The sequence below is a fragment of the Thamnophis elegans genome, chromosome 3, assembly GCF_009769535.1.
Source record: "Thamnophis elegans isolate rThaEle1 chromosome 3, rThaEle1.pri, whole genome shotgun sequence".
Taxonomy (NCBI): Eukaryota; Metazoa; Chordata; class Lepidosauria; order Squamata; family Colubridae; genus Thamnophis; species Thamnophis elegans.
Window position 1 is genome coordinate 43418507 of NC_045543.1, and position 11386 is coordinate 43429892.

The window sequence follows — 11386 nt, forward strand, 5'->3', positions numbered from 1 at the left end:
TTTTATTCTGAGGCATTTCTACTGATCTCTGTTTACCTCATCATTAAACATAGCTGGGCATGCATGCTAATGCCAGATTTGCCTCTCGTGCTGTAAATTTTCAAATTTGCCATATTAGAGGAGAATACAAACCACACAGCAGCTAAAATACAGATTGGAATAGATCATCCCACTATTCCAGTTGTCTGTTTCCTGAATTAAATATTTTTTTATTTGCTGCTAGACAGCATTATTCAGTTTCTCACATTTCTGGTCTATATAAATTAAATTATATGGGTTATCTGAAATATGTATACACAAAAATAGTACACACATGAGCCTAAAATACCAGTGCATTATTTTGTTTCATGACTATTAAAAAGGAAAATATTATTGAATGGATTTGAATCGCAGCTATTCTGTGGTTAATCCCGGCAGTTTCACTGAGGGATTACAGCATTCCCTTAAGCATAATACACATTCTTTGCTTCAGGAATCAGTGAGGGTCATCTTCTGTAGAGTGAGTGAAGTTGAGAAAAGTATCTAGCAATATTGAATGGAGTGGTTGGATCCAGCCACAGAGATCCACCTGGTGAGAACAGTACACAAATGTGTATTTTTCTGTCCGTCTTTCTCTCTCCTTCTTTCCAAGACCAGAGAAGACACACAAACACACACATGCACGCATGAAACAGTGGAATATAAGGACCTAATCTTATGCAGCTAGGAGCAGTAATAGAAAGTGATTTAGTTTGTGTGTGAAATTAGTAAAGAGATTCAATCCAAAAACACTCATGGAATGACATATGTCAGAAATACCAGAAAAGCTAATATATTGTGAAGTTGGTATATCTGAGAAATGAGGGAAGCAAAGGGGGGGGGAGTTGAGATTTTTGAAAACAAAGCCAGAATGAAAAGCATAATCCATGTGATAAATCCCCTTTCTATGGGGAACATGTCAGGTCCTGAGGAGAAAAAGAACTGGAATGTACAGGGCAGACCACACAAACCAGTGAGACAAAACCACACGTGAGGGAGAAGGGAAAGGAGGGGGTGAGCCAGACGAGGGGAATGGAGCTGAAAGAGAAAGAATGAACAAGACAGGCACAAAGAGGCCAAGTGGCACAACGATGCACAGAAAGGGGATGAGAACTGCATACCGAAAAAAGATATGGAGCAGAGGATGAAGGACGGCATGATGATGGAGGAGGAGGAGGAGGAGGAGGAGGAGGAGGAGGAGGAGGAGGAGGAGGAGGAGGAGAGGAGGAAATAAACTTTGGTAGGATGGGAAATGAAGGAGCTCAGAACATCTAGGAGTCAGATCTTTCCAACTATTCTGTGGAAATGTGATTCACATCTCACACTTGCCCATGACTGGTTGACTAAGTCACAATATTTATTTATTTAAAACATTCATTTATCTCCCTATCTTATAACAAACTAGACAGCTCCCAATCAAAAATTAAAACAACCTAAAATCATATTAAAACTATAACAACCAAACACATTAAAAAAAAAAAAATGTGATGCCAAGTCAAGCTTCTGATAGGCAGTCATGTCATCTTATACCAGTGCTTGAGGCAAAAACCAAGTCTTCAGTGGTTTATGGAAGGATTATTTATGCAGCACAATGGGCTGTAGTCACATATTTTTAGCTAAGCTAAAAATAATGGTTCATGTGGCAGAGGGACTCATTTAGACATTGCATTAAGCAGTCAAATAAGCTAAAATGGCTTGCAGCAACATCTGGCTGGATTGTGGATTTCTGAAGCAATGTACAGAAGTTCTAGCAGAAATTTGAATGTATGCTTTCTCCTGCTTCATATTGCTACAGGTATTCAGGGCTATGTTTTCCTACAACTCAGAAAATACACAGAGTTTTGAATACTCACAAACCTAATAAATTTAAATGTGAATTTCTTTTGAAAAAATCTTCTTGACATGATTCAGAAGTTGCCTCTGCCACCAAGCTATCCAATACTGAAAATCATTGTTATTTCCTTCATACCTCAACATTCAGAAAATGCTGCTTTCAGACAGAGAAAATGCATATATTTAGCACTCATTTAGCAATAGCAATAGCAGTTAGACTTATATACCGCTTCATAGGGCTTTCAGCCCTCTCTAAGCGGTTTACAGAGTCAGCATATCGCCCCCACAGTCTGGGTCCGCATTTCACCCACCTCGGAAGGATGGAAAGCGGAGTCAACCTTGAGCCGGTGAGATTAGAACCGCTGAACTGCAGATAACAGTCAGCTGAAGTGGCCTGCAGTACTGCACCCTAACCACTGCGCCACCTCGGCTCTTATTTGTTCAGATTTTTATAGTGGGGGAGGGGGGAGAGGATAGGAAAGGAAAGTCCACATAATGCACTCATCCATGTGTAAATTTCATGCATTTTCCCAGTCTTCTTTCTTTCCCTCTTTATTACAAGTAATAGAAAAATCTTCTTGTTTAAAAAACAGACAATAATTATGTCGACTTCATACTTTATCTTATCTTTTCCTCAGTGATGTGGTTTGACATGGACAATCAATCATATACTGGATTTAGAAAGTGATCACATCCAGCATATATCCAGGGCAGTTCCACACTGTCTTTAATCACAGCTTCACTATCTAAAAGAATAGTTTGCTGCATGCAAGTTTTATTAATAGCTATTGCTTGTCTTGAGTGACCAAATATGCCCTTCTGGTAGCAAATTGGAAAACACCAATAACTAGAAGAACAAAAATCCTGCTCCCCATTCTTCATCTCACTTGGCTTTCTGCAGCCAAAGGAGGAGAAAACATTAGCCTCCACTTTTACTGGTGGAGAGCAGCAAAGGTATTTCAAATTCAGTGCAGAAGAATAAAGAAAGAAGGTAACATGCATTAGCTCTTGGCTGGAAGGAAGGATCTGAAGAAATCCCAGGAGGACAAACTGAAAGTTCTCTCTAATGAAGTTGCCCCTCCCTGTAGTTCTAGAAGTGGGGGGGGGGGGGGGGAAACGGCTCTTTGCACTGAGCACTGAGCTAGTCAACTTCTAGACATCATCAGCACAACTTCCATTGCACTTTTGAAGCCCCTGCAGAACCACTGGGACTTGCAAGAATAGCTCTGATCCAGGATCAGTGCTTTCCTTTGTGTATGTGGAAAAGCCCTGAGGGTAACAAGAAGTCATCTCTTACTTGTTTAACTGTCAAGTGCTACTTAAGCAATTCAAAAATAAAGAAATAGGGCATATTAATGATATCCTATGCAAAAGATTCTTGAAATATCTGCTGAAGTCAAGCTTTTTAGTGATTAAAATGGGAGAACTCTATAAACTCTACTGTCATTTCATTACCTCTCAACACTGGTGAAAGCACAAAGAGATCATGTGGCATTGAGAGGTCTTCTGGATGATCGATGTATTGTGCTAGCAGAATGCTCTGTTTACCCAGAATTTACTGATTGTCCTGTTGATGCTGAATCATCCATTATGTAGCTTTAGTATTTGTATGACCTTCCCTCACCCCACTGAAAGTCTGATTATCTCAGAAAAGGCATCCTGTTGTTAATAGTTTGGATGTTTGAATGTTTCACAATATTTCTAAAATTTTACATCTTTGTCACATTGTCCACCCAAAATATTTCTATTCACAATTGCTGTTTTGAACCCTATAGAACTAAGTTTTCTAGAATGCCCGTTGCTATGACATGTTGTGGCAGTTTGTTAGGCCTTAGGGAGAGACCTCTTACACATAAATGTATAGGGAGAATTCTGCATGCTGCAATGATTATGTTAGCCTGAAAGGAAGCTACAACTGAAATGGCAGACACTGATTATGAATTTTATTAATTTTGTTTCTAAACACTGTCCTCTGATCAGAAGAAAGCAAGAATTTAGAAGGAACACAAATTGAACATGCTCGGGAATCATGCCTTATTGATTGCAGAAACATATTGCAGGAATTGGGTATGTCTAGTTTAATTTTTTTTTAAAAAGGACTTGGGGGTGACATGATAGTAATGTTCCAATATTTCAGGGGTTGCCACAAAGAAGAGGGAGTTAAGCTATTCTCCAAAGCACCTGAGGGCAGAACAAGAAGCAATGTGTGGAAACTAATCAAGGAGAGAAGCATCTTAGAATTATGGAGGAAATTTCCTGACAGTTAGAACAATTAATCAGTGGAACAACTTGCCCCCAGAAGTGTTAATGCTCCAACACTGGAAAATTTTAAAGAAAATGTTAAGATAACCATTTGTCTGAGTGATGTACATTTTCCTGCCTAAGCACGGGGCTGGATTAGAAGACCTCCAAGGTCTCTTCCAACTCTGTTATTCTAGATCTCCACCTGTGATTCATGGAATTGGGAAGTAGATTCATGGAATGGGGAAGCAGAATGGGCCACTGACACAATTCCCCCAAATGTCTTGGCCAATTCTGTGGAAACTTGATTTCTCCACAATTCTTTAAGATCCCTGTGCCCTGAAACAGGCAAGGAGATAGTTAGATTACAGGTAGTTTAAGTCACCTCAGGAGAACAGTTTGGGCAGGTTTATATGCATATGAACACGCCTAGTGTGTGACAGTGAAGGCTCCAGAGATGATGCATTTTGTGGCCTCCGTGATTTCCTCATATGTTTATCCAGGAGAGCTCTTTGGGTGATGAAACTCTTACTGTCATCTCCCCAAAAAACTCATTAATGCGGCCAGGAGACCTGCTATGATAGATTCACAAGGCACTTGGAGGCTAAAACTGCTTGTGTTTATTGTGGCATAATAATTATTTATTTTCATAAGCAATATATTAAGGTATTTGATACACCATCTGGTCCAATTATAAGGGGTATTTTAAAGTTTACAATGCCTGCAACTTGGAAAAGATGATTGTAGCTGTTTACCTGCCTCATGCTCTCTTAGCCTAATTGGTCTGCCTAATAAAATGTCAGAAAACAATGGGCTGATTTGAGTAAGATTTGGGAAGGTCACAAGGGGCAAGAGAAGGTTTCAGTACCCTGCAGAACTTCATTCCTTCTTTTCTTTTCCTCTCCCGGTCCCCTCAGGAAATTAAAAAAAAGCCAAAATTCAGCTTTTCTTATTGCAAAATGAAGTTATACTGAAAACACCCTGATGAACTTGACATGAACTTATTAGAACGTATTCATTTATGAGAAGCCCTTAAAACAAAATAAGGTTGAACAGAATGATAACTAATAAGAGAAGAGTGAGTGAGAAACATTACAAATTTCTTCTTAGGCCAATTACAAGCTGGGGTAGGCCATTCATCTGACTGAGACCAGCAAGAAAAACACTGGCTACTTGCAGTCCTTGAACCTGCTTTATTTATATTAATACTGAACATGATTTGAAACAAATTGTTTCAGTTGTTTTTATGCTTTATGATGTACACTGCTCAGAATCACTTATTGAGATGGGCGACTAAAGAAATCAAATAAATAAGTTTTAAAAATGATATTGAAAAGAGAAAATGCAGTCTTGTAAATTGGGACAATGCACATTAACTTAAGATGCCTTAAAAGATCATTAAAGTATCTGGGATCTGTCATTTTGTCCTTCTTAGGTCATCTTGACAACGAGTTATAAGAACAGTTTTAGATTGGAATTCACTTGGAGGGCTGCAGTTTCATGAACAAATATTTGTTGGAAAGAACAATGTTGTAAAACAAGCAAAAAAAGTTTATTCACATCATTTCAGTACATTTTGCTTTTCCCCCCAAGTAAATTGATAAGTCTAATTAATGAGAGCACCATCTAGTCCAATTATATTGAGGACAGAAGGTGGAGTGAGTTCAGGTTTGGGAATCAAGGCGATTTACTTAATGCTGCCTGTTCTAAATTTTCTCTACAACCAACAGACCTGCAAGATAGGCGGGGCTGAAAGAGAGTATCCCCAATCCCCTGGGACCTTGTGGTTGAGGTACACTTACACTGGGTCTTCCTGGTACCAGTTTAGCACCATACATTTGTACATTCTATCTTCTGTACATGTGAATGTACAGAAAATAAATTTACAAAAGCTGGTTTAAGCATCATTTGCAACAATGTCTTTAAACAAATAGTTTTTTTTCCTATCTAAAAGACCAATTTAACACAAGAGGTACCAGTATGATATGCTTGAATATGAACTTGTTTACAAACTTTTAATTTGCCATCAGCCAGGGAGATGCAGAGAAATAACTTTGGAGCAGGTATCTTCATGGCAAAACATTGTTGCATCCTGATGATAGCTTTCATAAGTTCAAGTAAGATGAAACAGACTGGTTGCTGTAACAGAAAAACAGGGAGATCATTTCAAATAAGAAAATGTTGCTTTTAGCACAGGAAAAGACTCAATTTGAGTCAGTGTTATTGCAATGCTTTTTTTTTGGGTGGAAACAGGTCAGAAGCCAGAAATCAGGGCTTAGAGATCTAAAGGTCTTCCATTTTTAAGGAAATCCCAATTGTTTAAGGGAAAAAAAGACTATTATGCTGTCCAATTTCCCCTAAAGATTCTGGAATAGAATTCCTGTTCCTGACAGATATACAATATATTATTAATATACTACAAGATATAATTAACCATATTGATATTCAATAAGTCTCAAATATTCAACAAGTCACATTTCCAAAATTGAAGAGGATGTCTTGATCCAAGTGTTTCAATCTTTATTCCAAATCTCTTTAAAATATCTGAGATGTACCTAGAAACTCCACAGATTTGGAGGGCTCAAAGGGTGTGTGTGTGTGTGTGTGTGTGTGTGTGTGTGTAAGAACAGTAGTATATCCAAAGTGTGTTTTGCTTTATCTGTTTTAATCTACCTTTTGTTCCCTGCTGTTCTTCAAGATAATTTATAGCAGAAATAAAAATGCCTAAAGTTAAGGCAAGGACAGAGTTCCTATTATTTGCTTAGCAGAGGAACAGAATTTAAAAGCTTCCCTGTTCTTCCTGCCTTCAAAACAAAACACCTCACTAATTTTATGACACTGCTGTACTAGAGTCATGGACTTCAAATGACAAAAAAGAAGACATTTTAAAGTCTCTTGTGTCAATTAGTGCAGATAAAACTCCTTCAGTCCTTTATTGCATTACACTTATTTAAAAGAGAGAGAGAGACGTTTACAATCACTCTTCAAACAAAGTAGATCAAAGAATATAGCAATATACCCTTTTAGCACAGGTTTTCAGTAATTGCCAGGCCTGGTTTATAAATCATCGCAAACAGGGGTGTCTGTAAGGTGTAATCAGAATAGTCAGATAGAGGCTGACGCAATTGAAGGTCTGACCATTCCACAAATAATTGGAATTATTGTTTTACCAGCATTCAATTCTGAGTACACATTTCCCAAGGTCTCTGGCTGAATTTCTCCCTCCCTATCCTTTTTGCACTCCTTTTGGTTAGAAGACATTTGGCCTCTGGAGAAAGAAGCTTGGAGCTTTGACATGTATGTACCTGTATTTCTAAAATAAATAGCTCTTCCTGATATCTGAATGTATACCTTTTAGAGTTAGACCATTAAAGTGAATGCTCTAATCACTTTATATGAGATTTCAGGTATTTTTGAATATATCCTAAAGCGAAACCCTACAGTACATACCTCAGCAACACCCATTGCCTCAACCATTTCCATTCTCTTAACTGGTATTTCAACTCTTGTAAAAGCTAGGTATTAATACTCAGACCTGCATTTTTAACAACAACACACCATCTTCCCACATATTTATCACAAGATGCTTTTCCTAACATCTGGAGAGGAAATTATTTGCTTGCATAATTTCACCATAAGCATAAGATACAGCATTGGAATGGAGATAACCATCCACAAATCAACACTGAAAGATTTCTCAGAAAGAAAGCAGATTTCCCAGAAATACAGCTTGCTACTCCACTCACAGAAAATAGGCTGACACCTGCTCCAAAGCTTTACAACTTCCTCATAAGTAGGAGCTTTCGAACAGTTTTTCTGTAACTAGGCCTTTAAAAGTGTTGACATTAATCACTCAACTGCGAAGATATATAGTATTTACCTGCTTTCCTTTGATCCAACTGATTGAAAAAAAATATTCCAGTTTGTTATTTTTCCCATTAGTTGGCAACTTTAATGAATATTTTTATATCAGAAAAAGTGTGACAAACCTTCTTACGAGCACAGCAGGCTTCTTCCAAAAGCATTAAAATGCCTGCTGTGTCAGGCTGAGACCAGCCAAGATTAACTAAACACTCTTAACATTTAGACCCGAGGAAGTTCCAGACAACCAGTTTTTCATCTCCAAATTCTGATTTGGCTTTTAAAATGCTCTTTGGTTTCTATAGGCATAGACGTGTTTAGATGATTGTGAGTACAGCACTGACAGTGTACTCACAATCAGCACACACTCTTTCTGCTAATAACTGTGTAGTCAAACAGTGCTTGCCTGCTTGCTAGGCACTTCTGTTTTGCACCAAAATGCCGCATTTCACTTTCCTATTTAAAAAAATATATAAATGAGATTAAACACTGATGTTCCTGTCTTGGCCATGCCCCAGTGAAATATCTCCATTGTGTTTTAGATTCTTACTGCCATGGAGGCTCATCTATATTTAGGATTCCTTTCCAAAGAACGAGGTGCTCCAATTTTACTTTGAGGTTGCTTTGTAAATATATTGCTGTAATATATTCCATGAGCCTTGGTGGTTCAGTGGTTAGAGTGCAGTACTACGGGCTACTTCTGCTGCCTGCCAGCTGCCTGTAATTTGGCAGTTCAAATCCCACCAGGCTCAAGATTGACTCAGAGTCCTCCATCCTTCGGAGGTGGGTAAAATGAAGACCCAGATTGTTGGGGGAAATATGCTAACTCTATAAAACCACTTAGAGAGAGTTGTAAAGCACTGTAAAGTGGTATAAGTGTAAGTGTTATTGCTATTGCTTTCCCAATCCAATACTAAAACTCCCAGAATTCCCAAAAATTAAAGGTTAATTTTAAGATTAAGTTTTAAGGAAGGCAGCAAGATGGAAATAAGGCCACCATATTTGGGTTACCTAAGTGGTTCTTCCTCAAACATTGGGATCAGGTGAACTGGAATCCAATAATTGTTATTGCTATTTTGGAGTGTCATGTCTGTCTGTCTGTCTCTCTTAGTTTGTTAAATTTATTTTCCACCTAACTCACAGGGGCTACACAAGGGGCTACACAAGGGAGCTTACTACAATAAAAGGGAAGAAATGGAAAGAGTGTAAACAAGTAAAATAATAGAACAATAAAATAAACAGTGAAAAAGAGCATAATGAGAATACCTCCGTATGATAACAAAAAGAAGTATGGGTTATTTGCTGATGTAGGCTTTGGTCTTACAGTTTGGATATTCTTTATCATTGTTTCTATCATTGTTTTTGTTATGAGTATGGTATGTAAGATCAATAGCTATACAATATAAATTTTCTAAAATAAATAATAGATAAATATTGTATACCCCATTACCATTACATGGGCAGCAAAATGAAACAGAAAATTCTTTGTTCTGGTGTAGGAACTGCAACCCAGATTTGGTAATGCTTGTTTTATATTCAGTGTATCCAAAGCACTATGAACTGAATATCTTTGGTGTAGAATTTCCATATCATATTAAACCCAAATGCAATTTATTGTTTTATTGTTGAATCACGGGTAACCCTGATCTCTTCAATAAGTAAATCAGCATGCTAAGTATACTAAGCCTACTACATTTAAAGCTGAAAAATTGATGCTAAGAAATCGAACCAGGTCAGTCTTGAAAGAAAAAAAGCAAGGCTGTTATGCTAAAAGTTACAAACCACCAAAAACCTTCACTTTCTCTCTCTCTTGGGTGTGCTGAAGTGGAACATTCCTTTGAATCTTATCGCTTCTGTAAGGAAGAGACTCATCTTCTGATTTTGAAGGGCGGCAGCTTCACATGAAGGCTTAGAAGAAGGGCTGAACAAGAAGAGGTAGCCACCTGTGCTAAAGGCACAGACGTTCTGTACACATGACAATGCAGCTTCAAGTTAATTTTCAAATATAGTTCATTGCAGATTTATATTCTGCCTTTCAGTGTGGATTAAATGCTTGAGGCAGTTTGGGCATGTTCAAAGAATGAATAATTACAAACAGAGAGATAACCATGTCTGGTCCACACATATAAAAAAAAATAGGAAAAGAGCCCCAGTCCTTATAATCTCCAAAAACAATCACTGGTTGTATTAGAGTAAACATTCTGAACTAGGGAGCCCTCCAACCCTCAGCAGAGCTATCATTCTTCTGGGGACTAAGGAGAGAAATTATGAAGGCATTGAATGTTACTCATGTCCATAGAGATCTGCTTTTTTCAATGTCAGACTCCACTAGGTGACTTCAAATATTACCCCAGAGCACTACAGCAACATCCCTCTTTCTTATCCTATTCCTATTCCAGCAAGAGTGTACTCAGTAAAGGGGTGATTTATTATTAATTGATTATGTACCAACAAGTTGTTTTCAACTCCTAGCAGCCACATAGATTTTTTGCCAAGGCAATCCATCCCTATCTTGTTATTTCAAGTCTTCCAAAGGTGCAGTCATCACCTCTGTAACTGAATCCATCCATCCTGCTGCTGGTCATCCTCTTCTTCTCTTTCCTTCTACCTTTCCCAACATTAGAGCTTTTCCCACAAAGCTGGGTTTTTATATAATGTGCCCTAAGTAGGTTAATTTGAGCTTGGTCCTTTGTGCCTCAAGTGAGAACTCTGGGCTGATTTGTTCAGTGATCCATCAGTGTGTTTTCTTGCGGTCCACAATATTCTCAGGGGTCTTTTTCAACACCAAAGTTCAAAAGTGTCAACACTCTTCCTATCCTGTTTCTTAAAATTCATGAAAGAAATAAAGCACTTTCAAGTGGAAAACTGGAGTGGGGGGACGACAAGAAACAAAAAAGGGTAAGGAATGCATACACACACCTAGGATAAACTTTATATTAGAGCAAAGGTTAAAGTGAAAATATGATTTTAAAAAAGGAAAAAATTAAAAAGGGAAACAAAAAGGGAAAAAGAAACTTTACAGGAAAGTGCCCTCATTACTTTTTTCATTCCTGAATTTTTTCCCCAATTGCTAATTGCTGTTTAAATAGTTTTTTGCTATACTTTGCTATTTTTATACTATGAACAATAATGTGATTATTGTTCACTACTATTTGGATTGTTTTAATTAATTTTTAAAGTTTCTTTTTTTCTTCAAAAACTATATTCTAAGTGTCTTAGTTTGCTAAGATTTGTTTAATGGTATGTTCCTTTGCAGTTAATGGTAGCCTGAAATCCTTGTGTATAGAAGAAACCTTTTTAAATTTCTTGCCAGGAAGCCAGGATCTTAATCATTTACATGCAGTAGATAATATTGTTTACTTTAGACTATATTGAATCTTAATATATAAAAATATTAAAGGAGGGATCACTGGTGCATGTTGTGTCATTGTAT